At 40.7% G+C, this 27948-nt stretch overlaps 1 protein-coding gene and 1 long non-coding RNA gene across 3 annotated transcripts in view; both read right to left on the bottom strand.

Annotated features, from left to right (window-relative positions):
- The window catches only part of LOC145453227 (BCL2/adenovirus E1B 19 kDa protein-interacting protein 2-like), a 213560-nt gene that overhangs the window by 107563 nt on the left and 78049 nt on the right, over window positions 1-27948 (bottom strand). The gene's annotated exons all lie outside the window — the stretch shown is intronic.
- Window positions 7833-9163, bottom strand: LOC145453523 (uncharacterized). Of its 2 annotated transcripts, none has more exons than XR_013919808.1 (2): window positions 8952-9163; window positions 7833-8348 (listed from the first exon to the last, which is right to left on the bottom strand). It is a non-coding gene; the product is annotated as an uncharacterized LOC145453523 (long non-coding RNA). The 2 variants fall into 2 exon arrangements; XR_013919809.1 differs by lacking the exon at window positions 8952-9163 and adding an exon at window positions 8558-8880.

Genomic DNA, 27948 nt, shown 5'->3' with positions numbered 1-27948 from the left:
TCATATTCCAAATTTCCAATATAGCGTATAACTATATACTCCTTGCACTTGAGTCGTGATTGATGTAGTTCCATTTACCAACTACCTTATCAATACCGTTTCGAGTCGTGTGACGCAGTCGGTATATTGCCGGCGATTTTTTAGAAAATATCTTATTTCGACGATGTTGTCATAGATATGAACAGATGCTTCCTGGATTCGGTGGTAAATTAGATACTGGTCTGATCACGATTTGACTCGCATGGTCGCATTTCTGAGAATCCTATACGGACGCAAAATCGCTTACAATAACTACTTCCATATCCGACAGGATTATGTTGCGATCCGGCACTGCAATTACTATAGATTCCGGACCGGATGCTGCTGATATATTCATATAAGGAGACTTCTCTGACCTGAAGAGCGGAAGTGTTTTGTGACATCTCACCATATCAAATGTCCGTCTATTCATTTCCTAGAACGTGAGAGTTTATATATCCTATTTTCTGGGTGAATATAATACATATCTCATTATATTTTCATGTTGATTAGCGCTATACCCTGTAAAGGTGAAGCTGGGAATGTACACTAGGGAAACTATACTGTATGAGGTGGTAGGCTTGGAGTTTAAGAAAATAACGGTTCGCGACACTAATTCAGATCGAAATCTATGTTAGCAGTACGTAATTTAGTATTTTAGTGGAACATTTTAGTATCAGTTCATAATATTAGTGGCTATTTAAGTCGCGAATATAACTGAAACATCCGTAATATTAGTCAAATCAGGGTAACTCAATTCACCATCAGTCTATTTTCCAGTCTCTCTCAACCATTCACAAAATCAATAGTTGAGAAAAAATCATAATAACACGACTTATCTGATATCCGTTGTATACATTATATGTTATAGCACGTGTATCGCGAATGAACTTTCAAGTGGTGGATCTGCAGCCGATGAAATCCTGTTGACAACTTTGGATGTAGTGAATGGCCTACGATGCCGGTCATATTGTGATGGAACTTGAACAATATTTCAGAGCATGCAGCTTGGTGACCTGAATGTTTTCATCTACTTGTCCCTGTTTATAACGATATTTTCATTGTGCCTTATTAATTTACGCGATGGTTGTAATGGTTGCCAGTGAACCTCTTAAGAATATCGGATTTGCAATTTGTAGTTAAGAAATGTGTGCCGAAACTTGATATAGTAATTACGATTTTGATGCTCATGTCGCATGCAAATTGTCGTTAAAATGACTGCAATGGCTATCACTATACAAGAAACATATCCAAGCCATTTATATAGGTACGAAATTTGATTCAAAGATGTTAAAACTGAGATCCCATTTATTTGAAAAGCTTCTGTCCTGGTTTTTCAAATCATGTTCCAAGTGTTATGGGTACCGCCCCAGATTATATGTTTGAATGATTGAAGTATATGTGGAGTACGATCAAATTACGATCTCATATTTCGTTTTAGTGAATGAATATCGAGTATCAAAGTGCCAATGCGCCGCATCCTATTCACTCGGAACTATACGGGGATCTTTTTGCTTCAACCGCAGTGAGAGGCAGCAACTTTATGATTTACAGTACTTTAGGCGTGCTCATTGACATCAATGTACCGCAGTCCGGAATAAGCAATGAAGGGGATCCGCAGAATTTCGGATATGTTTTGAGCGAATTAATGGTTTCGCCGAATGGTCCTTTGGAGAATCGATAGCTTTACTGAGGATGTCGATGACTCAACACGAGTCTGATTACACCCGGTACCCATTAAGCAGAAAAGGGGGCGGTTCCCGGTTAAGATGTGTGGCATTCGTCCACGAATTCTATCGCTTGTTTACTGCAAACCTTGACAAAGGTTTTGCCTTCGTTTTTACGTGTCAGACAGTCAGAGTGTTTACTACGTTCGTGACGGCGTTTGTGAGTAAATTGTAACTCATTAAAAGAAAGAATGATGACCTCAGAAAGAATCAACCCTAAAAATTATACAAAACATATAGCCTATCTATGAATGCTAAGCTATCAAGACCCTTGGCGTCTCAGGGATGCGATGTCTATCTCTAGATATCGCGGTAGCCGCCTTACCGGGAACCATAGATGAGATGGAATTTCAGCTTTTCCAAATTAGGTTATAATTATAATTACAGCCACATAGTTCTTTTCCATATTACCTGCAGTTTAGAATTGGTATTACGGAATTTGAAAAGACTGAATGATTGAATTAAATTCCGAATTACAAAAGGGATACAACAAAATTTAGGTTCAGTTCGTATCAAATCAGCGTTCATTCACAGAGGCATGAGAATGGAAAATGTCTGTTCACGGAGCATGACTCTTTTTGCACTGTGCAGTACTCCTGTAGCATTTTCGGAATTACCTAGTTCTCCAAGTCTGCCAGGAACAGAGAAATGATGACTGGCGAAAAGATAACCATCCACGATCAGCTGATGCTCGTGTGAGGTCACAATCAGTCGATAGGTCTACTCATGGCGTCGGTCAAATTCTCCCAACCGAACGCAACCGAAATCGTCACGTCGGCTACGAAAATCTGCGGCCTTCCGTTCTCCTATCGGCGCAAATTTAGGGGAAATGGACCCACAGCTTCATTTCGTGAGTAATATTAGCGATACAAGTATTGTGTTGCTAACCAAATGGATATGCGTCTGTCGAAACTGTATCGGAAGTTGTTGGTATGAAAAACGTGTCTAATTGGTAATTTCCTGATACACCTCTAACACTTATATACGTATCTAGACAGTAGCTGTTGTATGGCGTCAAAGCAGCGGAAATTCAATTAAGTTGGCGGTACAAATAAACCATTAACAACAGTAAGATTGCTTGACTACCCTACTAATAATTGGATACGTCAAACAATGATGAGTCCAAAAATAATAGTTAAGAACTCTGACGACTATTCTTAAATGTCACAATGATTATACAAAGGACTGGTCTTTCATCACAGCGATTACTTATACATGGTATGGTGCCGTGTGCCTTCAAGGACCCCTAAAGTGTAATCATCCTGTGCAACGTTGATTATTTGCATCCATTATTCCATCTATATAATTATGATCAAACCCGAGTAGACTGCGAATTCCACTTATCACAGGAGAATATCTTTGATGTATTGATTCGATGGTGAAATCATGCCCAAATTGCCAATCACTTCACCACATAATTAACCGACGATTATTTAGCAAATCCAGATTCTTCTGATGGGTCACATGTTCTTGTTCACGTTCAGATTGACTTTATTCGTCTAGTCATGGTCTCAATACCGCGAAATGCGGGAGAACAGACCAAAAGATGATTTCTGATCATTTGTATAGGCGATTTCTCCTCACGAACATGTGAGGTTTCACTCGTGGCTTGAACGGAATTTTGCATTTCCGTCACATGGTACATTTGATGGATATCTACTACTATAATGCGTATTACGAAGAAAAATCTCCGTATTTGGTTATAGTGACTTCGGGATACTTAACTTACCACACGACCACTATTGTGAATGGGAGCAAAGGTATGCGGCTACGCGATATCGCATAAGCGTCACGTTGTACCTACAAGATAAGTCTGTTACGCACGCCAAGGAAATCTGCATTGCGGTGAACCGATTACGAGCCGGCACTCACAAGATGGTCTTCTGAATGACGATGCAGCCCTCTACTCGAAAATGTGTGTTTTCACACTTGGCAGAAGTGTCCGTTCGTGGTAAACCGAGTCGCATCGATATCGCATGTGTTGTTGTTGTTGTTTTTGGTATTCATGGTATTCCTGATTTGCCGACTTGCAACACGGCCTACCTTCGCTCTACGCCCGTGGTTCTCAAACTTTTTGGACACGTCCCCTTGATGGTTGTGGAAAATTTCGCGCCCACTTTATCGTCATATCAAAAAAACTATTAAAATGAGCAACAAGATTTTCAGTGGAATAACTTGTCAAAAGTATAATCATGTTCAATGGTAGCACGTACACGTGCTACGTAGCGCACATTTTAACGATTTCAATGCCTAATACCTTCTATTTCCTCACTTGAACATGGCTCAAGCGCACCTGGCCATATACGAAATCAAAAAGCGACCCCGTTTTTGCCACTTCGATTAAAATCCTCATTTGTAAGATCCGAAGAGCATGTTAAGCATGACATATGCCATATGCCATGAGCCTTTAAGGAAATGTTATATTTCTCCATAACTCTGTGTCTTACTGCACTCTCCGTACAGATGCTTGACAGAGAGGCCGTAAAAGCATTAGTTAACACCCACACCTACACGCATTCACCAGTCACTCCTAATTCAGAGACATATTCTGATCGATGTAACGCCCGGTTACTGCTGTCAGTCACAATCCAACGATGGTCTATTTGTAGCGCAACTATGACATTAAAGATCGTAGTATAATTTTGATTACTGCCCTTGTTTAAACTTGGAAGTTTCAGCACATAATAATCGCATTCCGTGTTCAAGAAACTTCATATATCTCAGGAGACTTCGTGCCCCCCTGCAGATGCTTTCACGCCCCCAGGTTGAGAAACAATGTTCTAGGCCATTTTAAGACACCGCTCACGCGGATCACATGACGGTGAGGAGCCTAGATCAACCTTCAAAATTAGGTACGAATTCCGGAATCATATCAAATGTGTGATTTGAATAATACTATGAGTAAAATGAGATCCATGGTTTATTTATACTGAATATGCCCCAACTGGGCCGATTATAGTGTCATGCCTGATCTATATATCTCGGACTTAGGAAGCAGGGGTTAACAACCTTTCTCAGCATTGTGATATAATGTGGTGGTAATCTAACCAAGCCGGCACACTGTGCTTAAGCACGACAGCCACGGCACCAATGAAAACAGGTTCTATAGTGTCGGCCCAATTAAACCTGTAGGCTAAGTATCGGAGTTTTATCTGAGATCCTCATCGCCGATCTCGCAGTATACGCAGCTTATAGAGAAGTCACGCCGGCAGCATATACCCGAAGATGAACGATCGACAGAGTGAAGAAACTGTGGCGGGAGGGGGACAAATTGAGTAGTTGGTCTTGAAGAATAAAAGCATTAAACAAGAGTGAGCAATATAAACACCACTTTGGTGGAGTACAAGTCTTAAACAGCCGAGAATAAGTGCCACTGCTATGGCTGGGGAATAATAATATCTTATCCAAGGTTGCGGGTTCCAACCATTTACGACTACATGCAGTATATTGTACAATGCACAATTGCACACCGCCACCCGATCCGTGTAAGCGGTGTGTTGCAAAAGCTTATAATAAAAATGGGTGGTGCTAAAAGTCGGCCTGGTTCAAAAATGACCAATGTAACCGTGAATACTTAAAACAACTTTAATAACAACTGCGCGTGTGTGGTTATCAACAACAAAGCTGTGCTCTTGAACAACTATCAAGATTTGTATCGTAAAAAGTGATCACCATCGTGTATTTAGTATATTTACACCATGAGTATTGAAGCAGGGCGTATCGTTTCCGAGTACTGCGACAGATTAGTAACATATAGCTGACGAATGCCACGGCGTCATGCTCCTGCCTCTGCGTCTGATTATTCAACGATAAGGCCCGTACAAGCCTTTTCTTGACTGAAATGATTCGACGAATAGCAATAAAAAGTCTTTACACTTCCGCAATAATACACGATATTTAACAACAATGAATTTGAATAACTAGTGTCGTGCCGCTAATGACTCATACGTGTGCTATTAGTGTATCTGTGTACAATCCAATGGTGACAATGGAATGAGGATGTCTTGAGGATGGGCGGGATGGCCATAATTGACAAGAGTTTCCGGCGAAGCGGTCAGACAGGCAGTGTTTGGTGCCAATCGAAGCCTATTAGTATTATAGTTATTTCGCTATTGATATCAAATCACTTACCTGGAAGAATGCTTCTCCATACCAGTACGGGCATGCTGTCTTCTCATTTCAAATTCGCAGAAGTGATATGATTAGGGTTGCATTTAAAACAAAAATCAATTATTATTATTATTACGTCATACAGACAAAATAATTCTTACATTTCGAATTTGATTCACCCTATCACTGACGTTTCGCTACTGATGAGGGTCAGTCGAAAAGCTTTTAGCGAATAAATTAACAATATGAAGTTATTGTTTCGCGTTGTTTTTTTTAAGCCATGCCGTCACGAATATTCAATTGTAACGTCATAGGGGATTGCCATTGACAATTGAAAATATAGGGTGAATATAGCTTCTTTGACGAAATATCTACGTACTATAGCTGTTGAACCGACTATTTTGAGGGTTCCAATCATCTCACATCGTATAGGCGGCCATATCGGGTGGTAATTGTCCGTATAGGCTCATACAACATGTTTTTGGAAAGTGTCTACGCAGTTATGGCATGATTTTACGACTTAAATAAAAACATTTTTGAAAAGGCTTTTGTTTAAACACTGTTTAAAACATGTTTTAAACAAATTGTTTCAAACAACCACTTGTTCTAAATGCAACCCTAGATATAATCACTGCCCTTGTGTTTATAGGCTGAAACAATGGTTCCCTAACTGTTTTTGAAACATCTCCTGGAACCTACCATATCGTAGGCCTCGCATCGTCCCCTTTTCAAGCTCGACATACCTTTATCCACTCACTAAAACGCTTCTACTTTATTGCAATACCCAAGTACGTTTATCTACTTGTATTATTTACTCAGGTAGTTTTGACTTTATACTGATTCTACTATACTACTCCCACAGTTTTAGCTAACGCTAACGTTTTGCATACTTAATTGAGTCAAGTGAAAAGTAGTTTTTGGATATATCTGAATCGCTTTTATAAGTGAATCGATCAGGCGAGCCTTATGAGCCTAAGAAAGCTGGCAGGGGTTCTTAAACTGGAGTACATGGGGCTCTTTGGGTCCCGTGGACTAGTTTAAAGCCTAGTGACAACACCTAGACAAATGAACAGTGAACACTCGACTAATAAACGACTTGAAATCTGTATTAATTGTTGGGCCAGGCTGCAAACAATCCTCGGCAACAGACCCAATGTACGCGACCTCATTCCACCCCTGATTCAGGGCATGTGAGACCTTAATTTCGCGATAAGGCCAGCATGATTCACACGCTATTCACATGATATAACATTCAAATTGATCTGCAAGAATCACACTCTTGAGTCGAATTTATTTTTCTGCGGAATGAGGGCATGGTTTGTGGTATTGACCTAATAGTCTCGCAGCCTTTGATCGTTACCATTGAAATTGAAAGGCAATTTATAAAAAGTATTACCGCAGCTCAGAGTAGCGATAGCCAACCACAAACTAATTAAGTTTTCAGCCACCGCCGGGCGATATCAATCGCCCATCCCGCGATTTACTCGGATTTCAAAAAGATATCAAATATTATTCTAACAAACCGATTCCACGATTCGGAAAATCAAAAGTGTATTAATATTTGTGATTCCACACACCCGAGGCGGCACACAGGTCGTTTGGTTCCCAATAAGGAAGTAAGCGTAGTATACTTCTTCACGTATATCATTCCAGTTAACTCCACGTAGGTCTCTAATACCAACGCAAACTACGGAGACAATGTGACATTATCGTGACGTTGACGATTGCCACCACGGCTGTTACATTTGAAACCACGTAAAAGCAACGTGATTGTAATGACGGAGAGTTGAAACGTCCGGTGCCCTACGTCCCAAGGCGTTGATATAATCCTGGCAAGGATACCGGATTTTGTCATTCGCTCATAGAATATAGCATCCAACCGGGGCCTATCGTAGGCCCCGATCCAGCATTCTGGATTACATCACCAAACACTGCCCGGTATAGGTACAGACATACATGAAGCGACGGTACTACAAGTAATCAAGCATAAATTTACATTTCTGTATAGTTGCAGACAAGTTATGCTGTGCGACTTCAAGGTGAAAAGTTCATTCGGTTTTGTTTGCTTCGTGTTGAAATAATAAATCATCCAGGAATGAGAAAATAATCCGGCTGGTGTTTGTTTACTCAGGCGAATTTTACATGCCCGCATACGCTCAAATTTTCCATCCTTAGTCATCTTTATCGAGATGAAATTTTACGGCAAAGATTCATAGAAAGGCTATATAGTCGCGGTATTTCCGAAGGATCCGACCGTGAGTGCGTGTAAGATAAAAGCACTTGTGTCCGACTGTTTAACAGATTTACAGCCGGAGGATTTCGAAAGTGTTTGGCGAAGTTGTTCTCAAACAAGTGGTATTCCAAATCGCAAACACGGCGGCGATTCTCCTCACGAGCGTAGCCTGTTTGTATATCAGCTTCGTGCGGTTGTGAAACGCCCCCCGTTCCCTTTTGATGACGGCAGAGTAGCGCGTCATCCCAGGATATTTCGATCTGAATAGATTTGGAATTGAAAATCGAGGTAACAATGTACAAGAAACAGTTGCCTGTGCACTATAGTACAAACCAAACATGCACATTATCTTTTTATGGGCTTAGAACAAATTGGAGCAATGATTCAGATGTAACAGACATGTTGACTTTTAAATTCTATTATTCCCATGGGTTGTTATCGCTACAATAGGTTGTGAAATGTTACTTACACACGATGGTTCAACACCAGTGTTTTATTTTATGTCAGAAATAGAATTTGTGTTATTCGATCAGAATACACTCCTCTCCATGTGTGGTCATTCCGGGCATCCTGTCTTGAACCGCACAACGGAAATAACATTCCTGCCACTTAACCGCTACATTCGAAATACCTTCTGAGAGCAGTATTAGTCAAGGCCTGGTTCGCCGATAGCGTATGACCCACTGGCTATGTTTGCAATGTGACGATATAGTCCCGGCGAGTCGCCATATGCATTATCATGTATAATTTTATATCCGCCATAAATGTTGGTAAAGACTTGCACGCTTACCTTTAGCGTGTACGACCTAGAATCCTTTATATCCCATCGTCAAATGACAGACATAAACTATGGTCTATTATACTCAGTCACGTATATGTTGGCGATTGTCGACTTTTACCGGTGAGCATCAGTTTACAGAAGATAGTGTTGCTGCCAGAAGCATGAATTACATAGCCCTATATTTAAAACCCTTTCAAGGTTGCCTTGCCGTTACGACACTGCACACTGCACAGCTGTCCAATGTCAGTTGTCGTTTCGTAATATATTCTGCTGTCATGGTCACTGGTCATGGTCAGTTGGCCCATGGCCTACTAAAAACAGTAGGCCATGGTTGGCCACGTATGGTCACTCGAGGAGATTTTGGTATTTGGTGTCATTGCGATTTTGAACTTCCAATCTAAAATAATGATCCGTACTAGAGAGGCGGAATTTGGATCGTGAAATTCGGGATTACAGTGATACTTTATTTCAGATTTGTCAATCACTTCTTGAGCTTCCAGAAGAAACTTTTTGACTGTCAGCTCTGGCTACCACTGCCACATAAATTCCGCGATTGTCACGGATTCAGTCAGTAGCACATGCTACAAGGACCAACTCCCAGTCATTCAAATAATATCATGATCTGTGTTCCCACGAACGCATAAAATTGAGTAATGAAATCATATGTTATTACCCGAAGCTGTTTCAGCTGCCACTCATCACGAGTTACCGTCAGCTGTAACCAGGGCCGTAACAGCACTACGTCAGGCCCACCCAAAAACTTTAGTCTTGGGCCCCCCATAGGGTCATATACCGGACTTCTGGGGGGCTCGCCCCCCAGACCCCCTCCGGCGATACAATTTTATCGCTATTCATCATATTCATTGGGAGTTTGTTTCGTGAATCAGCTTTTGTCGCCTAAGCGCGCGAATCGCGGAAAATGTCTAGAATTCATGATTTCATCGGTCAGTATGATCGGTAATTGCATATATTGTTATCAATTTTTATCTTCTCTCAGCTCACGTAATCAGATTTGCCGGTAGAGCTGAGTGAGGTGTGTTTGAAAAGGTAGGACCACTCAATAATAATTAAACATCTTCGGGCGTATACCCGTTGGCAGGAACGAAACAGCACCTCGTCAGGCCCCAAAAAACGTGTGTCTCGGGCTCCCATAGGGTGATAAAACGAACCCCCATCACGTTGTTCGTGTTTGTCACGAAATTAGCTGTACTGTATTGTGAGCCAGCGCGAAGCGCGAAAATTTTCGATAATTTATGATAAAATCGGTCAATCAGATCGGCGATTGCATATATATTATGCTGTCAATTTATTGTCCTCTCTACTCACGTAATTAGATTTACCGGTAGAGCTGAGTGAAGTGTCTTGAAAACGGGAGGGCCCGTAAATAATGATTAAACATCTTCGGGTGGGCGGACCCGTTGATATGACTTCGTTACATGATGTTATTTCGTGACTTCCAGTCTGCTATATCAAAAAACATAGAATCGTCCAAACGTAGGCTTCTAAACTAAGAGACGCACACGATTTCAAATTGGTATTTCTTCACTGGCATAAAATTTTTCCCAGCGGGATGGTATTTGTCTTGTGAAGTTCAGATTGCAAAGACAGGAACATTCGGCGCCAGTCATTTAGGAGCCTATATGGTCAGTTAAACCTATACGTATTTTGTATATATAACGAAGTCTTCGGTCTGCATAAGGGCATAGACCTTTTCGGCCAAGCTCTTCTCGCTGCCGATCGTTCTGGCACACTTCTTGAAGTCTCATGTTATATGGCCTAAAACTTGATTGTATGTCTTGGTGGGTGGTGGCGCGGTAATGGCCCAATACCCAATAATATAGATCAGTGGTCGGGAACCTTTTTCGTCCGAAGAGCCATATTGGCCAAATTTTTCCATTTTAACTCTCAAAGAGCCATACATGCCAATCAACTGTTACGTCACAACAGAAAATTCGTAACGTCATGGAAGTACATGGGATTCGTCGTGTGCGCCTCATTTTCTCTGTAAAAACTTGTACTAATCATGCTGGTAACCTTTTTTGAGCATGTAAAATTTGAGTTACGAGAACGTAGCTTCGTCGTGCTGCTCCTTTTAGATGCGACAACCCATGATCACATGCGTAAGTGGACCCAAACATTATCACTACAGCAGTATATACACCCAATAAAGGCGTGGTGCATTAGTGGCATGGGGTCGGCGGAGTCAAGCGAGGCAGTTCGTCACCTGTCGCTAGGATGAGTGAACGAAAATTGTGAAAATTTCAATTAGCCTACTATTGGTATTTTCTATCGATGATAACGAATGACAGAATTTTGAACATTTTCCTCCCAAAATTAGGCGACTTGCATATTCATTATTCGAAAATACAGCCCGATGCCATAGGCAAGGCACAGACGGGCAAAACTTCGCCATTGATACCGCAATTAATCGTTGATAGCTTAGAATTTGTAATAACTGATGTGAACTGAATATAACTATTGCACCGATTCCGGAAATCTAAATACTGATCGACTTCTCAATTCTTAAATTATTCGGCGATAACATATAACGTTGCGCTACCCGCTTACATTTTAACGCTGGTGTTACAAGGCGACTTACCAATCAAGAACGTGGATAGTCATGGTGTTGTTTGTAATTGTGAATGTCACTTCCACGGCAGCTCATTTCGCGCCGTAGATCAGGAAGACGGTGCCTATGTATTTGATAACTGCGTTGTCATTTATAGGCATCGCCATGTCGGCTATTCTCTTTGATCAATCAACGTATCGTGCAATCGAAAATTTCGAGTCGGGTACATCGCGATTATATTGGTCGCCGGTGGGACAGTAACTTGAATTTGTGGATTTTGAAAAGGGCTGTCCGAGCCCCTAACCCTGAAGACGGCATTGTCTTTACCTCTCAAAGACATGTTCAATTGTTTATACGCTGACGAGAATAATTATTCCGGTCCTGATGAAAATTTACTAACAAGTGGCTGCAATATTGATTAATTCAATAAAAAAAAAATATATTTGGCAAAGAGCCATATCTTATACCCCAAAGAGCCATATATGGCTTGCGAGCCATAGGTTCCCGACCGCTGATATAGACAAAAGGCTACATGAATTCGCGCGCGGCGCGAAAAAATTTTGATTTATGCTAATTCACGAAATAATTTTGGGCCCCCTTCGAGCTCGCCCCCCCCCCAATTAGGGGGTTTGGGGTGCGGCAGTTACGGTGCTAGCTGTAACACGAACATTCAAAAACTTCATTTACCAAAAATCACATTCTCCATTTTGACGTCATGCGGAGAAAGTTTTGCAAGAAACTGCAGAGCGTGCATGTTAATGCGCGATTTCAGACGGATTCTTTCGACCGGCAAAAACTGCATTGGGGAATTATGAACTCAGGAACAGGCAAATGAAATAAATTGCGGTCCTCTACCAGAATGGAGAACTTATCCTATCGATAAATAATTGAGAGGATTTGTTGGGTTATTCAGCTAGTGCTCACCGGATGTAGGAATATTTGAGTCATGACCTGATTGTAATTAAATCCCAACTGGTTAATCTGCTATGACTTAGATATATGTGATTTGGTTGAGGGTGGAATATGTTGTTTGATACGGCATCGACAGGCGTTGAGCAGATACACCTTCGTACACAGCAGGTAATTGCACGCTGGGCCAGAAGATGGTCTTCTTATCACGAAGAAGTATGGGACGAAACACAAATGATAACACATTCGGAGTCTTTACTCGCTAATATGTCTTTCAAACTCGTTACTTATACGGAATCAGACATTATATACTACGAGATTCGAAATATAGGTGAGACACTCCCACAGTCTTTGAGATTTCAGTACACGTATTTGCGCGGTTCGGCATCGGAGGAAATTAAAAACCTACTGAAGGCAAAGGATTTTCTCCAATCTGTCGTAAATTCCTGCCAAAACGAAAGAGCTCAGCGATCAGTCTGTCTGTATTAGCCTACGCAGATGCTGCGTATACTCTCGTGTCTGTTTGTCAGCTAATGTTTCCGTGACAATACAGTGTTGTCGCGTATTAGCACTGTAATTTCAAAGGAGAAACAGTTCTCTCATGACTTATTCCAATCTTTACTACAAAAGCCCTTCGTGTCGGAAAGGGTCATTTTGCGGTGGGATGAACGTCCACTTCGTTCACGTTTATTCGATTTTCGACAAGATTTCGGTGGTGATTAATAACTACATCTATGTGTTTTTCATGAAGTTAGCACTCTATGGGGCTGTTCTTAGAACACTCATACCGTTGGTGGAACTACAATATTTATTTCCTGTTGCGAACGGACAATGGACGCTGTGGTGTTTCATTTGTACTTTCATGTACTTGAGATTCATATTTCTCCATATCGTCAAGTCTTTAACGTCATTGGAATCTTTTTACCCCAGCGTCACCGACAAGATTACTGTGTTTTCTGTTGTCATACGAAGAAGCCCATTTCGTTAGCGGCGAGAATGGTCTTCATCGTTCTTCATATACCGATGGGAATTATCAGGGTCACAATAGACTGATGCTTATCCGCTTTTTCAAGTATTGACCTTAAATATTTTCTTTCAAATTCAAGAATACTATACTATGCGCAAAAGCGCAAGTCTGAGCAAACATATTTACCATTTTTATGGGCAATGAACATTTGAATCGATGTCCGAGGGGTCGGTGCAGAAATGGAATCCCTTCAACACTGTGACATGCAATGATCTTCCGAAGTCTTCGAAGCTGTACAATGTACATGTACAGTTGTACACGTGGCGTGACTTTGCAATTTACGCGTAACGTGATTTAGAATTAAATTCGTGACTGGTATTGTAATGAGGTAAATCAGAAGATATTTTAATGGCGGGTTCCTCCTTTGCTTTTATGTCAAGAGCAAAGTATTGGTTGCAGTTGTTGTTGCCATTAGTCAACTTCACTATGGTATTCATTCAACGCACGTGTTTTCTTATTTGCATAGCGTAAGCGCTCTGATATTATGTAAAAAATATTGTAGCAACGCGTTCATTGTTACATTCGCAACTTACAGAAAAAGAGAGTTCTATGAGAGAGGGAGAGAGACTTTTCAATGTACACTAACTATTAAGATGCTAAACACAATACAAACGTAAAATCCTTGACGTCATGTCGCTAGGGTTGCATTTAAAACAAAGGCCTTTAAAAGAATTGTGTTATTTTCAAGTTGTAAAATGATGCCCTAATTATGTAAATACTTTCCAAAAACATGTTGTATCAGCCTACGGACAATTACCACCCGATATAGCCGACGTTATACGATATGGGATGGCTGGAACCCGCCAAATAGTTGGTTAAACAGCTATAGCACGTAGATATTTCTTCGCAGGAATTATATTTACCCTATATTTTCAATTGTCGATGTCAATTCACTATGCCGTCACAATTGAATATTCATGACGGCATGACTTAAAAAAACAATTAAAAATATGTTTTAAACAAGGGCCTTGTTTTAAACATTTTTGTTTTAAATGCAACCGTATATGTCACCAACGCATTATGTAAGGTAGTTATCCCGTATTGGGTCGCACGCTATAATTTGTGACATATGTCATACATAACACCATTTTTACATTCATTTACTTCTTTATCCATCAGAATGGTGGAAAACGAAGCCCTTCCATAAACCTCCATTTTTTCACTTCGCGCATTTCTGGTGCGGTTAACCGGTAATCATGATGACGTGTGTAGCAATGTGGCTACCGATACCTTTTCATATACAACGTCACATGATTGTGCTATGATTGCATAACGCAAATGCTTATACTTAAGTGTATCAAAGCACCCAGCTACTGAAGACGTCTTCAACTCAACCGCAAGTCATCACAACCGGTGTCGGGTTTCTGTTTCCGTACAGAATCGACTGGCTAGTTATTTCGTGTAGTGTGTTCTTAAATTAAACGGATTTCCATTTGAGCACAGCCTCATGATTGACGGTCAGTCGTCGGTTGTACAAAATTACTTTCGCAACAAGCTGTGTTTCGCATCATTTTCAAGACTTAATCCCGGGGTTTCATCCGTTTAACATAGCTTCGCGAGCGAGCACCTGGAGTATCGATTGTTTCGAAACAAACACGACGGTATCATTACCAGTGACTTGGTGGATAGATTCATTTCTTTCGGCTAGAGAGCAGCAGTGCGTTATATTGCTGGGTAGATTCCGGGAACATTCGGGAATCATGTTTATACTGAATACGATGCGAGAATTCTTATTAATCACAAGCTAAGTTATAGGGTTACTGGTACGGGGATGATTAGTTCTAGTGTGATATTGCGTTAGTATCCAAAACACTTCAAACCCAACAGATGAATAGAAGCCCTTTGGTCTGCGATCTGAGCGAGCAATGACCAGTTTTAACGTACCCAGTACGCAACGTCGTAATACTAGTATAAGTACTGTTGTCGTCAACAAGCTGTAGTCAACTCTGGTGAAGAGCATCAATACAATGATTCAAGCCAAGCGCACGTCTACAACACATCAATATTTATATGTTACCCCAAAATACAGCGCCGGTACTCCGAATGTCGTTTACAAATGTTGGAGAAAATGTTTGTAAAACATGGACGTGAAATTCCAAGTCTTATCGTGAATATATTTGTTTGGTACTGCTAGGCCATGCGACAGAAAGTCGAGTACGAATTAATTATCACAATTTTATGATTGAGGTTATAGTATATAGACCAGAGGTCTCAAACTCAAATGTGCTCGCGGGCCAGTTTTCCAGTTTTGACGACGCCGCGGGCCGCAGCATTTATAGGGGTATTCTATGTCTTTCCAAGTAGACCTTATTTGGCGGGAATGAATTGTCCTGTGGAAAGTAAGCCGATCAAGCAGACTGCCAGTAAACACACATCGTCAAAATCACAAATGTGATTTACTCTTGTTTCAATTTAGGCCTGGCACGAAAAGAATCATCACATCTTTAACTTTTTGAATATAATTGATGTTGTATACTTGATATATAATTATAAGATATAGACATCATGAGCAGACAAATGTATGATGCCATTATAAAAGCTATCGGGTTATAATTTTGCAGTTTCTATGAATATTTTTAATTTAACAGATTGATAATAGACTGATCTGAAATTAAAACATTTTTAGGTTGGGCGTTGTAATTCCGATGGGATATAGGATTCGGGTATACTTCTGATAAATAGGCTATTAATCTCATGGCCAAATATCTTCAAATATAGGAGCAGAAAAAAATATAAATATAATATAAATATGTTAATAACTGTGTCCTAGTGATTGAAATGTCCGAACGCCGAACGGCCCATTGTTGTTACATCGTTGGAGCGTACCACTTGGGTACTCGGTACCTTTAAGTGGCCTTAATAACATGGTTTAGCGACCAAAGATGTAACTAACAGATTGCCAATGGTTGCCATAAATACTTGCTTAGTTAGCGAAATACCAAGCTGCGACCTTCTGATCTATTACCATTCCCCTGATACGCGATTATAGTTGGTTGCGTCCATGCTTCTAATAAATTCACGGCATTCCGAGTAACTCCCAGTCCACTCGAGTCTCATTTTCATTTTGCCATCGAGTTAGCCCGAGTGTGAGTAATTCTAAGAAAGGTCGCGTCTAAGTCCAACTCACAAATTTAAGTCACGAATCGTCTAAGGGTCAGGTTTTGTCATCATGAATTGGAAACGTGGCGAAATAGTGAATCTTCCACTGCATGGTAGCGTTTACAATTGATGTGATAGTCAAGTTTGATCAATAGTTTCAGGCTTTCGTGGCAATTTAAGAGGGAATTTTCACTTTATAACCTGAAAAGATATATGTGACACTGATATATTGCAAATTATTAAAAATCTAAAATGTCGTCGCGGGCCGCACAAAATGCTCTGGCGGGCCGCATGCGGCCCGCGGGCCGCGTGTTTGAGACCTCTGATATAGACGTTGCATTTTACGCACGTGGAAAAGCAGCTTTTTTTGGAGGAGTGTTCCCTGTTCACCAACACTTTTTTCTTCTGAGTGCTGGTATCGCCTAGCTAAACCAGTTGTTCTTTTTAACTTTTGTGAGAGTGGACCCGTGAATTTCTTCGTATGTTTGTGTGGACCTCCTTATTGTGACATAGTCTGAGAACAGCCATACAGCCATAGTTCAAATAACTTGTTGGTCTGATTGACTTCAACATCTACTGTTTGTTTGTTTTGTGGTATGCATGGTGTTTGTCGACTACAAAAGTCATTTACACCAGGTCGATATTTCCTATTTGTTGATTCCGTAGCTGCCGACTTGTAGCACGGCCCACTTATAGGCTTTTTTTACGACACCGCCTACGCGGATGCGATGACGAGGTGGAGCAGCTACTGTTAGTATATTTTATAAAAAACGGTTTTTGTATCTATGCTTTAAACTTAATGTTTACATTAAATACGATTTATTCCATGTATAGGTGGATAAATATGCCATTAATGTATATATTCTGTAATCTAGCCCGCGAAGTAATTCATTTCCCCATATATTGCCCGCCGACCGGAGAAGTTGCCCGTCCCTGCTATACACAGTGAACTATATCAGCTCCTCTTCGCTGGACGAATCAAATGGATATGCAAACTACACCGCAGAAATGCCATGCCTGCGCAGTGATTTGGAGTCGACTGTCGTCAATAGGCCGTTCTATTGAGTAAACTAAATATTGCTACTTCTATTCGTTGGACTGCGAGATTAATTCATGGTAACGTATGCTCTATGTACTGTACACACATTTCGATTTAAAGCAACATTCGTTACAGCACGTCAATATCACTCAGGAATTGTGACAACGTCCTTGGCCCTATTCCAGTTGACCAGTATAATACTCATGTGAGGAATAAATCCAATAAATGCCGCATTATCGTGGATAAGTTGCTGTCTTCAGAGTGTAGGTGTGTGTGTGTTTCCTGAAGTTGACACAAGTATATTAGTACGAAGGTGCGTGTGTAATCCCCCTACATGCGGATTAAAGTCTATGTGTGCCCAAGTGACTAAACAAATATTTTGGCCGTATTCTGTCTCATATGTATAACGAGTCCTCGTTATTGTGAACACACCAGTGACTCCGGGCATTTATAGTAGGAATATCACACCCGCAGGGTTTTATGCCCGCCTGGTCTCTGGACCTGTAACAAAAACTACAGAAGGACATTATGGTTAGGGTTGCATTTAAAACAAACGGTGTTTTAAAACACTTTGCTTAGAACATGTTTTAAACAGTGTTTTCAACAAACGCCCTTTAAAAAAATTGTTATTTTTTATGCTGTAAAATTATGCCATAATTGCGTAAATACTTTCCAAAAAACATTTTGTATGAGCCTACGGACAATTACCACCCGATTTAGTCGACGTATATCGATATGGGATGGTTCGGACCTTTAAAATAGTCGATTCAACAGTTATAGTACAGATATTTCGTCAAAGGAGCTATATTTACCCAACATTTTCAATTGTCAATGTCAATCCATTATGACGTCACAATTGAATATCTGTGATGTCATAGCTTGAAAAACAAACAAACAAAAACAATAAAGAACATGTTTTAAATTAAGGCCTTGTTTTAAACATGTTTGTTCCTAATTGATTTTTGTTTTTAATGCAACCCTAATTGTGGTAATGTCCATTCTCGGCAATGGTTTTCTCTGTATTGGTGTAGAACCGCGTGCTGTAATGTACGTTCAATATTAGAGTGTAGATATATTTGTATGGATATATGCAAGTCCCTCCTCTCATACGTCTTTTACTTCTTACTTTCTCCAGTATAGGACGTATTACTTTGGTGAATCTTCGTGATTGATAATTCCCGTCAACTCACATTTGCTGTGGCCCCAAGCCTTTCCGCTGTTGTAGCCATATTGCTTCTCATTCCTGAACTTTACATTAAGACAGAGCATATAAATACAGTATTTATTTGTTGTTGAGATTAAGGCAATGCGAAACTAAATCCGGTTTTCTGTTCCCGGTCCACCGCTAATTCAACTATAAATTCCAGTCACAAATTGTGCAAATTATACCAATACTGAATGCACTGCACTGCACATTGCACGACCTTAGCAACGATTCGCAACATAATTGTAGTGCTGCACTCGTCGGCTTGTGATTCACCACACGTGCGTTATGTACATAATGCAATAGGTTAAGAGATCAGCTGTCAATAGATTTATCACATACCAAGATCGGATAACTATAGGATGTAAACACCATGGACATTTGTTGGAATGTTGGAGTTTTTTGGAATAATACGGATGGATAGGCCATGGGTGCGATTCTATGCGACGACATATAATGTGGAAATTCTTTCATTTCGAACCCGAGAGGAATTATTACTCACGTGATTGGAAACCTCGTGATATTGCATAAGAGATGCGACTTCACTGTGACTGTAAATTGGGAATTATATTTCAGTTTTACGCTCACGCAGATAATTTACTGGTAACCAATTCGACGGGACAAATCAAAGTTTTTCAGTCGCCCTAGGTTTTGCGATTCATTTAATGCTGTGATAAGCGTCATTAGACGTTTATATTACTAATAATACTTATAATGTTTCTACTGCTGTGATGTTACCTTGGTATGACGTGACACGGAAAGTATAGATTTTACTCAATGCCGTCCGAACAAGCGTCTCCACAAAATCTCGGCCGCGTCTATATTATTACATCATATCAGATAATAATAATATATAAAACATTGGTTCAAACGCTTCAATAAATCTTACTCCTGGTCGCACGGAAGTTCGGTGCAGGCAGATAAAATCATTCAAAAAACGTAGCCTTGGAATTGTACCAGTTAGTAACAGCAAACGGCAAAGGAGTCATGAGCAGTTCGAAACGCGCATGCCCAAATTTAAAAAAGCTTTGTTGTTGCCGACTGATAGTTGCGTAACCATTATTTACATTTTCCCCACGCCTCTAATACAGGATTTATGGTGATGGCGAAGTCTTTATCCGAGGCCGTTACGTAACCCTAGAATATTCGACTGCTTTCGTAGCTTAACTCTGACGCAGTGATATTGATTCAGTAAAATTACCGCGTCTTTTCCTGATTTCGGCTCGATTGCTACGTTGTCGATTGTCATCGACTAGAAATGAGAAAATTGAGAAAATTATTCGAAAACACTTATTATTCATGAATCATAGGTTGGCTAATGCGTATACGCGTGTTGCCCAGCATGGGATGAGTTGATAAAGTGCTCTAAACTTTTGGCGGTATAAATTTATTTCTCATTATCATGACGGTTTTGAACAGCGGGACAGTATACTCACATATACTGGCCTCTAAGATTGGGCCCCGTGACTTTGACCGTACGATGTAGAACAGAGTAGCTTAACCGTATGCACTATGGCTCATTAAAAATGGTCATATCATATCTCGGACTTGATTCGTTTCCATAACATCTGTAAGGTTAAGTCACCCGAGTTCGAGTCATATTAATGTGTTGCCTGTATTGTCATAAAACGAATGAAGAAGTTGCGCAGACTGTTTCTTTAGCGCGATGCGATTCAAAAGTATCATAATAATGAAGCGGAATAGGTACCACTGTTATTGTTGTTGTAGTATTGAGTGGAATATTGCGCGATCATTTGCTACAAGTCACCGGAGTTTGTTCGCAAATCAAACCTCATTGACCTGCGGCGATGGTCTCTTCGTGCGCTACACAGCACGCCTTTTCTCGCCGACGGTTGAATGTCCCATTTACACATTACTACTAGAAAGACGTCTGTTATATATATCTGCATCGTTTTTATCGACGATTTAACAACTAATGCTATTTTGGTGAATTACTCAGCTGATAACTAGTCGACCGGGCGTCTGGGAGGAGTCGTTTATGGGATGTAGTAAAGTAATGTTAAAATAATGATATTCGCCACGTCAGTGATAGGTGATTCGACGGTATTTTTGATCATTTTCGAAAGGTGAAATATACGTGTTGACAACATTATCACACATGCGCGATAATACAGTACCACTATTTTACAAAAGCTCTCTTGCTGGTTGCTTTTATAAGTGAATATATGCACATGACTGCAAATACAATGTACTGCATCCTTGGTGATGTTTCGACATCGAGGGTCAATAATCATTTTACTTCAAGCTGGTATGGTTCCTCACCTGCCGACTCATTGCACGGCTCACCTTCGTTTAAGACTTTTGTGGGACACAGCTCTGTAACCAAATGGTCGTAAAATAGATATTTACCAGACTTTCGCGGTACAGACTTATCGGTGCATAATGTGGGCTCAACACCCGTTAAAGTAGGTATAAATGTACTCCCCGGTACGATGTATTGCTTTCACGCAGGGTTGTAACCAAGTCACAAGGCTCCGAGTCACAAGTCAATCGCACTTTTATCGTTATGACTCGAGTCAAGTCGAGTCATTTCCAATTCAACATCGAGTCAAGTCCGAGTCCAAGTCAGTGAGCAGAGGGTCGAGTCCGAGTCATCGTATATTATGACTCGATTCCGTGACCTTGTGTTGACTGCTCAGTTTCCGGTTAAAGTCTTTTTAAACCCACTGTGGTCGGTGATATCAGATGGTTCGCATTTATAATATACTGATTTTCCTAGTTTTTAGTAGTTTCTGGTCGCATTTTCAAGTACCAGTACCATTAGACGAAATCCCAACAGTGTGGATACTTTCCTATTCTTCGAAATTACAATGAAATGTCGGTCTTGGCCGTTTAAGTCTCGAGTCATATGACTTGGTTCGAGTAATGCGCAATGACTCGAGTCCAAGTCGAGTCAATACACAGATTGACACGAGTCGAGTCGAGTCATCTATGTATTTTAAGAAAATGAATCGAGTCAACTTGAGTCATCAGAAAACCGTGACTCGAGTCATTGCAAACCTGCTTTCACGCCCAGTTAATTTGGTGTAAATGAGCCAAAGGTACCATTTGATATGATGGAGCTACATCCCAGGGATGAAGTGGGCTATATTTATTTGTATCCCCATTCTCACCGTCTTGGGATGGTGCACGAATACATAACCCAATCCATCCCTGGGATATGTCTCCATCGTATGTTGAATGGTGCATTTGGGTCATTTGTAGGCCTACACCAACTTGACCAGGCGTGAAAGCAATACATTGTACCGGAGATTGTTTATTACTCTATTCCACCCCACAGTAGGGTGCTGGCAGTCGGTTGATTACACTAATTTCGGTTAGAGTGCGCCTGCTCGGATCTGATAGTGATGAGGAGCTCAGATATACCTCGAACATTTGATTATGGATTAGGAGTCAGCTCATAGGTTCAATCCGATATATTCTAATATTATTATGAAACAAGTGTCTCTAAATTGCACAGCAATTGATTTTATGGATACAGTTGGAATAGGCCCTGTCGCGAATCGTTTTCTGAAAGTTGCCGGGTCTCAATAGCTAAAAATAGAAATACATATGTCCCCTGAAATTTACACTACTGCAGTCGACCAATAACATGTCCCGTCTTGATAGAGCACATCGAAAACGAAAATAGGCACGCAGTTAACGAGTGCAGGAAATGCAAAATTATAAGACCAAGAAGTTGGATAACAGCTGGCTGGGAATTAAAACTAAGCACCTGAAACTCAATATTCTTCACAAAAATAGAATCTAGAGACTAAAATTGGACAAGCATGTGTCGCGGCGCAACATTCTCCGATAATCTATAATTCAGGAAGAAGGAGCAACCTATTTCTGGCGCATCGTCAAGGCGTTTACATGACAGATAAAGCTTCATGGATGAACTTAAGTTAATTGGATGGACTGTATATAGGATCTGCGGGGAAAGGTAACGCCGTAAATTAATAGCACACGGATCGATACATATGACAATATACTAACAACACGGGAATGCCATCTTCCCGTCCTCCTTAAATCATAAACAGTCATTGGGCTGGACACTCGAAAACAATCTTGAGTCTTCCGATCGTGAAAAAGACGTAAATAATAAAGTATTTTTCCTGATATAACGCCGCCGAGTCGCTGACTATTGCGGACCACGCGAATCCGAAGCCAGTATTAATTTTGCCGATGCAGTCGAGAAGTGTGGCTGTCGAAATTCATGGCACCTCGCGATTAATAATTCCTTCACCAAAGATAATTATAGTTATACAGAGGTGGTCAAAGTAGTCAAGAAAGCTACGCAAATAGAAGTAGAAGTAGCGACGAAAAAATCTACTCAAGTACGAGTAGAAGTACTTCTTTCATAAGCAACTCAAAACTACTTGAAGTAGAAGTAGAATTTACTGACTTTAAATCTACTCAAGTAAGTAAGTAGTTCTGAAAAAGATCGTGATTCGTTCGCATGGATTGTCAAGAGCTGCAAATTTAGCTATGCGAAAGGTGCAGAGCTTGATTCATATTGATGCATACCAGGGTAACCAGGAGATGTCCAATTTTCGACAGCATAAGCATTCGTCCGCATCATGGGATGAAAATGATACTATTAATATGGAAATGCGATACTAATCCTCTGTTTACTCGAACAACCCGTTTTAGAAAATGTCATGATATGGCGCCCTCCCCCATATTATAAGGCCCGTAGTTTAGTCGAAGAGCAATATAGAAAAGTTGTATCGGATACGGTGTAAACACTTTACGCGATTAGTAATCGTGAATAAAAGATATGCTGGATGGTAAAAATGCCATAATGTGTATCTTTATTTCCGAAAATTAGAGGAATTACTGTACAGTGGCTTGTATCCTTCAACATGTATGCTCTCCAGACAAAAGAACTGACGCTACTTTGTACTCGAAGTATGATACTGGGAATTGAAAGAGCAATATAAATACTACTTCTAAAAGCGGAAAAAAGTATTTCATGTCTTTAGTCCAGAAAATTTCAAAGGTGGTATGCTAAAACAGGTCTAAAGCTAAAAAAAAGTCAGAGTCCACTTTTCCAGATTAGAACACGCCGTGGACGCCATGGATATGATATGTAAATGCTACATTGCAAAACATCAAGGTTTATCACAGGATGGGCCATATATACTGTGATGAACTATTTCATATAGGCGACAATGCGGTGGGAACGGAACCACGCAACCCGCTACCTAAATTAAATTCACCGATACCTTCGTGAAAACATATTTGTCATTCCATAACTACTGTGCGCGAAGCGCAACGAAAGTTCGGGGCTTTACTTGACTTTTATGAAAATTAAATGTTGGTACTCCGTGATACAGCCCCGAAATTCCTCAGGCTATCACTACTTCTACTTGACAAACTGAAAATAGCGAAAAGTAAGTAAGTATATCACAAAACATAGCGAAGTAGAAGTAGAAGTAGCGAAAATGAGATCTACTTGAGTAAGTACGAGAAGTAGGGGGAATCTACTTGAATACTTCGAAAAAGTAGAAGTACTTCGTTACTGACCACCTCTGTATAATTATCGATTCTATACTTTTCACGGTGGTAGCCCTGAAACCTATCGATTGACCGTATCACAGCTTTCGTAGCATAAGGCAAGGAATGCTTATTGCTCATGAGTATATACGAGATGTCTTCAGGATGGTGATAAACCAGCAACTGTCTGCAGACAAACTACAGAAGGAATGCAATGTACCGATACACGCATGTGTTCTGTATATGGTTGGTATCAGTAAAGCTTACTCGCACACGATATGGTGCTGTGTCATTTAATATAGCCGAACCTACACACAGCAGAGCATTACATCATCAAGGAGCACGTGCCACGCGTTTGATGCTCTGTAGAGTCACGTAAGCATGAAATTTTGGGGTTGACAAGTACTTACCCAAAAAATTATCTCAAACTGCCTGGTAAGAAATACGTTCATTTAGCGTGGCAATGTTTATGTTAGTAATCGTATTCGACGAAATCTCATTGTAGAGCACAAAGACTTTAATCGGCAACAATTAGCAGTTGTTTGGAGGTGAAATCACTATGCCTGGTCCCTGCTTGAGTGTGCGTGTGATTAGCGTAAAATACAAACCATTAAACAACCACTGCAGAACAGTATCTTCTGTGTTATCCTGTTTCAAAGTGGTTTCGGCTGAGCAGTGTAAAATCACGACCCGCAAGTTTTGCGCTGTGCCTTCCAGTCCCGCCGTATCCGCTAACGGAAGCAGCAGCATTAATCAAGTATGCCACGATTCCCATTCTAGTGCATCTTTAGGTGTGGAGTGGACTCACATATTTACACTCATAATGGTATAATCACCTTTATCGGGGCGAGGTTGACTCTACCGTTATGATTATGATCGACGCTGATGCGTGTCCCAACAATGCCTTCGAATTTGTTATCACAAAACCAGGATGTCACGCTAATCCATTACCACGCGCCGCGACAGGTGGAATGGATTAATGCCCATTTGCACTCATCTGCCCGATTCATTACCACAATTACACCTAATCCCACCCCGGATGTATTTTCAGTTCCAAGTCAATTCAATGATTCATCGCGAGCGCGTGGATCGTTGATTTCCTGTCACTTTGTTCCGCGAGCCGGGAAGAAATTACGGCCGCGAACCGTGAACCTAAACAATCCCCGATAGGTACGGAACTAGCAAGTGTCTAAAGTCGTCTGCTTCATACCTTTTGGCGCCTTGAATTGGGATGTTATGGACGCCGATTGATGACTTAACGACTTACTCTCCAGCACATAATCACAATTCCATTCTCCGGACAATTGGGTAGTTAAGACACAGCCCGGGTGATTCCGGTATGACTGGTTCCACTTCACACGACTGATGGGTTGCGTCTTGCGGAAAGTGGAAGTTGTTGGGCTTTCATTGCCGCCATTTCAAAGACATCGATTGCTTTGGTACACCGTGTATCGACTTCACGGCAGACACCGGGTATAGGTGAGTTCCCCGTTCGCGTAATTGAGCGTAAATTCTCAAAATCCTTCGCTGTATGATGTCATATCTAGTCTGTGCGAAAGCAGCATAAGAGACTGTTTTCTGAGCATACCGAACGACCACTATGGCACTAGAGATCAAGCTGGTTTGATTTTTTCAAATGCAATTCACATTCCGGATTTTTATTGCGAATCCTAATTCATTTCTGAATTAATATCAGTGTTGTTATTTTCGAGTCGCTTACGAGTCCAACCCACAACTAATACGCGACTTCAAATTCGCGGTCGGTTTCGGGAAAGTTCTAATTCGTACTGCTTGGTACAATTTTCGGCGTGCAGAGTTTTATAATTGGCTTGGGGTCAATGGTTGCAAAAACTCAGTTAGAAGCGTGAGGTTTGTGTGATGACAGTGGCGCTAATAAATGTGCTTCTCATCTCTTCAAGATACTGGCGAATTTTAACGATTAAATGGTGTTATTTTCCGACTATTTTATCATTTACATTTCAACAGTTTTTGAAATAAAATTAATTACTTCTCCTTTTATCCTTTTATCGTTCAAATTGTCTGCGTAGCATCAGCCACTGCATTGCCTACATCTGCTAATCAATACACCTCGCCACATGCTGCATGCGCAAACCTTGACTCGGGATGTTCTTTGTTGCTACTTGTTATACACCGCTGACATGCGATTTAGCGTTAAGCTTGTGAGGGGGAATGAGTGGCCCACTTGATGTGCTGAGGTGTACACAATTAACAGTACATAGCTTTCTTTGATCAGGAGCATTGCTCAAAACCATAGGTTGGATTCGAAAGAAGAGTTGGCAAATCGGTTTGACGACGGCATTTCTCACCTCGCCCACATTATACAGTGTACTGTTAATTTGATTCGATTGCAACAGTGGTTTTGATGCATGTTCAAACTGCCCAGTCAGTACACCACGACTAAATCCATGTGTATAGGATTGACATCCTCCATGCTGTTTGTTAGACAATTGGTACTCGTCGAGATCAGGCTCGAAAGGAGTGTAACCGTGCTGTCGCATTCTCTGCCTTTTTTCTGTAATAGTTGAGATGTAACGAGAATTCTGCATTCAAAGTATCAATATTCGTTATTTGGTATTGAAGTTACTTTTCCCAATTTCAATATATAGGTGCTTCTGTCTTTAGGAATTGTAAATGATCTCCTTAATTAGCACAACATTCGGCTACAACGAAAACGACTTCAATATACTATGCATGCGTATGCAATATATGCCTACAACACGCTACACAGCCATCATTTTCGTTTCATTTCACAATTGCTCAGTATATGCGACTCCTATATTACGGCCTGATGTATTTCAAATAAACAAATATGACCATTGACCAATCGGTCATTCAGCACTATACCGGGTCAACGGAACGGAGTGAGTTGTAAACGATTAAACGCCAATACGGCATGAGGACTATAAAGCGAGATTTACGATTCGAATACATAATTCGTCGCAGCTATGGCACGCGATTTGGTTGTTTGCCTCTTCCGGAATTCTTTCTATACAGATAGTTCACGCTCGACATTTACTCAAATATTGCCCGGCCGTTGTCAAATCTGCGTATAAAGCGTCCCCAATGTATTTTTTACCATACGAATTGTTGTTCTGCTGCGATCATTCACCCGATAAACAGACCGTGACAGGAATGCAACGAATTTATGAGTTTTATGACAAGTACTTATTAAGATGGCGAACAGTAACATTGAGAATATACGATTCTTTCACCGGATGCGGTCATTTATCACTGGCGATGTATCAACCATCACCAAATTCGGTGTTGCTGTGCCGCACTTTCGTAATTATACTAAAAAGCGGATGCAATGATTACAGCAGAGTTGGCGTTCTCTAATGAAATTAGTGGCATCGCGATGATTAGCGTTAATGACATGCTCCACATCGAAAACTAAAGCATGTAATTCAGTCGTATTCGGGGCGTCCAAGTAGTTGTTCTCTTCTATCCAATGGAAGTACATGTGGCTCGAAGCCTTTTTGGGCTCGCGGACCGGCAAGACGGGGCCTACGATACTTATCATAAGTATCGTAGGCCCCGAGCAAGACTTCAAAATAATAGTGCGCACCGGTGAGCCGTCAAAAACCAAATACAACCCTAAATTTAACTACAAAAAATGTGTACAAGTCAATTGTAATGTTGGAAACTTCATTTAAATGCTGCCTTTTATTAATTGGATAATTATGCGTGATTTGATTGATTATTTTGCAAG

The sequence above is a fragment of the Botryllus schlosseri genome, chromosome 13, assembly GCF_051294905.1.
Source record: "Botryllus schlosseri isolate E-star chromosome 13, Bs_hap1, whole genome shotgun sequence".
Classification (NCBI taxonomy): domain Eukaryota; kingdom Metazoa; phylum Chordata; class Ascidiacea; order Stolidobranchia; family Styelidae; genus Botryllus; species Botryllus schlosseri.
This window is presented reverse-complemented; position numbering and strand designations above follow the sequence as displayed.